Genomic DNA, 6,000 nt, shown 5'->3' on the forward strand with positions numbered 1-6,000 from the left:
CAGACTCTTGAAACGAATTGAGGTCCCCTGTCGGACACTATATCCTCGGGGATGCCGAAGTATCTGAAGACGTGATTAAATAGCAATTCTGCGGTTTCAAATGCAGTAGGGAGGCCTTTCAAGAGTAATAACCTGCAGAATTTGGAGAAGCGATCCACTATGACGAATACACAGGTGTTCCCATCCAACGAGGGCAAGTCTGTCATGAAGTCCACTCCTAGGTGTGACCAGGGGCGGTTAGGAACTGGCAAGGGATGGAGTTTTCCGGCGGGTAGATGTCTGGGAGTCTTGGATGTGGCACACTCCTTGCAGCCTTTCACGTACCTCCTCACATCCCTTGCCATGTCCGGCCACCAGAAGCGTTCGGACAGCAGCGAGAGAGTTTCGTTGGCCCCCGGATGTCCAGTGCCCGGAGAGGTATGTGTGACATGGATCTACCCGTTGGATCCTAGGGATGTACTGACGGTCTGGTGGACAGCCCGGCGGAGGTCGGGGATCGGGAGTGGCGACGGCTGGAGGGGCTGTCCATTCGATGGGACTGACAATTATGTCTTCGGGGAGTATCGTGGAAGTGACCTCAGGAGTGTCTTGGGAATCATTGATCCGGGAAAGGGCGTCAGCTCGGACGTTTTTGGGACCTGGGCGATATGATATGGTGAATCAGAATCTGGAGAAGAATAGGGACCATCTTGCTTGCCGGGGACAGAGTCGCTTAGCTGCGCGAAGATACTGGAGATTCTTGTGGTCTGTGAGGACTTGGAACGGATGGTTAGCACCCTCCAACCAATGTCGCCACTCCTCCAAGGCGAGTTTGATGGCTAAGAGCTCTCGGTTCCCGATGTCGTAATTCCTCTCTGCTGGGCTGAGCTTCCGGGAGAAGTAGGCACATGGATGGAGTTTTCTGGGTGTTCCATGGTATTGTGAGAGGACTGCTCCATCTCCAGACGTGGAGGCGTCCACCTCCACTACAAAGGGGCGATCAGGATCCGGATGAGTAAGTAGGGGTGCTTGAGTGAAGGCGGTCTTTAAGGATTGGAAGGCTGCGGCTGCTTCCGACGACCAGACGAGAGTTTTGGGCTTGCCTTTAAGGAGGTTTGTGAGCGGAGCGGTGATGATACTGTACTTGTTAATGAACCGTCGATAGAAATTGGCGAATCCAAGGAATCTCTGGAGTTCCTTCATGGACGTTGGAGTTGGCCAGTCGATTACAGCAGAAACCTTCCCCTCGTCCATGCGGACCCCCTGCTGGTCAATGATGTAGCCTAGGAAATGGACTGACTTCAGATGGAAGGTGCATTTCTCGGCTTTCAGGAAGAGCTGGTGTTGTCGGAGTTTGTGGAGGACCTCCGCAACGTGGTGCCGATGTTCTTCCTCACTCCGGGAGTAGATCAGGATGTCGTCTATGTACACGATCACGAATCGATGAAGAAACTCCTGGAGGACTTCGTGAATGAAGTTTTGGAATAAGGAGGGGCGTTGACCAATCCGTACGGCATCACCAGATATTCGTAGTGGCCAGTTGGAGTCACGGATGCGGTCTTCCACTCGTCCCCCTCACGTATTCGCACCAGATTGTAAGCGCTGCGGAGGTCCAACTTAGTAAAGATGGTAGCGGCCCTGAGTTGTTCGAGGGCCGCAGAGATGAGAGGAAGAGGATACTTGAAGGGGATGGTGCTCTGATTGAGGGTTCTATAGTCGATACACGGCCGCAGCCCTCCATCCTTCTTGGCCACAAAGAAGAAGCTGGAAGCAGCAGGGGAAGTGGAATGACGTATATAACCCAGACTGAGAGCCTCCTGGATATACTCCTCCATGGCCTTTGTCTCCGGAAGTGACAACGGGTAGATCTTACCTCTGGGCAAGGGCGCGTTGGGAATCAGGTCAATCGCGCAGTCCCATGGCCGATGTGGAGGTAGCTGGGAAGCTCTCTTGGGGCAGAAGATGTCCTGGAACTCTGAGTAGATTTTAGGGATATTCATAGATCTCTTTTCCATGGGGCTTTCGATGGACGTGACGTAGACGGGTACTGGAAGTGGAATAGGATGAGGAAGATCTGGAAAACACTCTGAAGAACACTTCTTCCCCAATCGCATTACTTCTCCGGAGCCCCAAGAGATGATGGCATCATGCTTCACCAGCCAAGGGCGCCCTAGAATGATGTCCATGTGAGCACCCTCCAGAACCAGCAGCTGGATGTTCTCTTTGTGAAGCACTCCGACTTGAAGTTGGATGGGTTCGCATTTACGCTGAATACGGGGTCTTACTGAGAAGGCATTGGTTATGGGTTGAATCTGGTAGACACTGACCGAGGCTTTGGTGTTGAGCTGGAGCTGACGACAGAGGGAGCCCGAGATGAAATTTCCTGCTGACCCGGAGTCGATGAGTGCGGGGACTGAAACAGAAGAGTGAGGTGTGGTTATATTGTGAGGGGGTTCATACTTTCTTCATCCGACCGGATGACACTCACCGCAGCTCTGATGGGGCGAAGTGGACAACTGAGTCGATTATGTCCACCGGCTCCACAGTACAAACAGAGACCCCGGGGCAGCCTCCTCTGTCGTTCAGCAGCGGACAGTCTACCAGATTCGAGGATCATGGGTTCTGGTTCTGGAGGGCTGGCAGGTGCAGATGGAGGGAGGAGTGCAGTACTTTTGAGCTCAGTATGGGATTGGTACGATTTCATTCGGTCTGAACATCGGAGGGATTGCTGGATAAACTTTTCAAGACCCATAGTGTTGTCCAACGCCGCTAGTTGGAGGCGTAGAGATGGTTCTAAACCAAGCCGGTAGGTGGTCAATAAAGATCGCTCGTTCCATCCACTTGCCGCCGCTAGGGTGCGGAAACGAAGTGCATATTCCTGAGTAGTCATCATACCTTGCGAGAGATGGTAGAGTTGCTCGCTGGCAGAAATGCCACCATCCGAGTGGCCGAAGACCTCTTTAAAATGGGAAATGAAGGCTTGTAGGGAACGAGTGGCCGGTCCAGCTTGATTTAAGATCGTATCGGCCCATTGAAGAGCGGGTCCTGTGAGCAGAGAGACGATGAAGGCGATTTTTGATTGATCTATAGGATATAGAGAGGGTTGCATGGTGAAAATCAATGAACATTGCAACAAAAATCCGCTGCACACAGTAGGGCGCCGGTCGAGCCATGGGACTGGAGACTCCAGTAGTAGAAGAAGTGAGCGGTGGTGACGGTGCCGGAGGTGCAGAAGGTGTAGATGAATGAGCCGCGGTTAAAACTTTCCGCAGCGAATCCACCAACTCTTGGAATGGATCGAGTGCACTCATGCTGTAAACTGTGTCGGTCCGGGCTTCTGTCAGGGAAGCAAACGGATAGCAAGGTAAGTGAAGGTAAGTATGTTTATTTAATAACAGCAGTGCAAGACGTGAAGCAGGTTGGTGGAGCAGGTGAGTAATGGCGTTCACAGACTGAATTCAGGGATGCGTAGACTGGTGATGGTTAATGGTTCTCTTCCTTTGCAGGATGGACGGATGACAGACAGCAACGGCCACGCTGATGTGGCGACTGACCAGAGGGTTTATGGCACACACTCACGTACTCTGAAGATCGGGACTGGCTTACGGCACGATCGTCCTCGACGATAGGATCTGGACAGAAGACTTGTAGAAGGACAAAGACAGGTGAGTAGACACAGGTAAGAATCTTTTACCGAAGGATTAGAAGATACTGGCGTGTAGGAGAATAGCGTTCGCTGTGTAGAGCTTCCGCTTTGAGTCCGCTAGGTCAAGACGAGCCCGGACATTGAGTAGAGTGTGAGGAGTATATTTGAAGGTGCCTGGGTGATTGCGTGCAGGTGTGGCTTGTTAGAATTCAGGTGACAGTGAGCGTGGTGTGATTGCTGGTGAAGAACCTGACCAATCCATGACACCCATCTGCACAGAGAGAAGCTTCATCCAGCACAGAAGTTTTCCTGACCGAAGAACAGTGTAGGGAAGCTGTTTCTCTTATGAAGCATACTTCAGAGGAGGTGACAGTAAAGGTCAAGATGAGGGAGAATTTTCAGTATCGTCGCAAGATGATTCACGACCCAAGCAGATGCACTGATGTGCTGACCGAATTTCCACATTATATGGATATCAAAGGCCTGGTAAGAACATTTGAGTTCTTAATGTGATTTGGATTATTTTTCTGTGAAATAAGGACAATGTAAAATATTTGTGGTGATTTTAAAGTTTTATCGATTATTCATTGTAAAGATAAATCGTCGCCTTAGAATTATAAGGTTCTATCTGACATTTTTGTCAAAATTGAGTTATTCACATATTCTTATTCTGTGACAACTTATTTACATTATGTGATGGTTTTTTAAAAAGTTGTGTACATTTTAGGACTTTTTATTTAAAAGAAAAAGGTTCTATCTACAGAGTCGAACTATAACTTGGTTCTATAAGGTTCTATCTGTGAGCCAATCAGCACTTCGAATGCAAGCAAGAGGACCAATCAGGATCAACTTTCTTTGTCATGTCACTGGACTGTTCCATAACAGCAGGAAAGATTAAACGTAAAACAACAATTACACGTCTGTAGAATCAATGAGTGCAATTCACATTTATTCCTCAAAGTGGCAGTGTTTAAAACATAATGATGGCGTGATTTATTTTTACTCATAATTACCGCTACCGGCATTATATACATTACCGGCATAAAACAAATAATAGTATCTGCAACTGGCTTGAATGGCTTTACTGCAGAGCAATTGCATAATGTAAAGTACTTAATGAAATATAAGTTTCACTGTCATTTGATGTTGAATGTGATCAATAGCGATCAAACTGTTGTTATTAAAGATGTTGAAAACGATAGTTTTGCGAATATGGTTGAATATGGCTTTTTGTGGAATAAAGTCCTGGTCAGATGGATTAGAGTAGCTGATTTTTTTTAACTGTTTCTGCAATAATGTCTTTAATTACCCACTATAATTATAAAATTAACATCTGCTCTGGACAAAATATTCAGCACTGCCTTTTATGCCTAACTTAAACAAGGAAAAATATTTGTCCTATTAAATAAATGTGATGAAGAAAGCATTAAAGCATTAAATTCTCATACATGTTGACACATTGTTACAACAGTAATTTATGTTTTAAAACAAATTGTAAGTAAACTACTTTTATTTCTTGAAAATTGTTGCTTTAATTAATGTTTTGCAAGATAGAACCTTATAATTCCAAGCAGAAAACGACTTTTTAGAATTAGAAGGTTCTATCTGCATTTGACCTGTTCCCAAAATCCCCATTTAAAAATCTGAGAGGATTTTGATATTGTACATTTAGAATACATTTAGGGTCTCTGTCATTCTCATGTAGGAAAGAGACTTGTTCCCCATATCATTTTTGCTATATAGAATGCAAAAACTTTGAAGCTCAATATCTCAAAACCACTCGGAACGCAGATAGAACCTTATAATTCTAAGGTGACGAAATACATTTGCACTTTTTACAAATTTGCTTTGTTTTTTTTCTGCTGGTGGGTTTTACAGATCGAGCTGGATTTTGCTTGTCTTTTTGGTGAAAAGACAACAGTTACGTTTTTAGAGAGGTGACCAACTACATTTATGCAGAAAGTCATTCGGCAGAGCAAGGGGCCTAACTCCTCAAGAACTTCATGATCTGATTCATTGTGCAGAATCAGCTTTGGATACTGAATCAGATGATGACGGTAAGCTGGTTTTTAACAAGTTAATAACATGATTATGTACCCTTTTAGCCCCCCCCCCCCCCCCCCCCCCCCCCCCAAAAAAAAAAAATCATCCTGTCTCTTAGGATGGGGCAGCGGTCTGGCTTTGATTCTTTTACTTCACCTAATTCCACCATCAGCACAAGGTCGCAAGAGAAATGGGAAAATGTCGGCATCTGATGCTGAGAAATACATTGTGGTCTTCAAAAAGGTCAATTTGAGATTTTCTGTATGACCTTTCTGCTTCAACTGCAACCTATTTGTAAAAACCTCATTGTAAAACTAACGTAGAAACAAGCA

Source organism: Garra rufa, chromosome 1, assembly GCF_049309525.1.
Source record: "Garra rufa chromosome 1, GarRuf1.0, whole genome shotgun sequence".
Taxonomy (NCBI): Eukaryota; Metazoa; Chordata; class Actinopteri; order Cypriniformes; family Cyprinidae; genus Garra; species Garra rufa.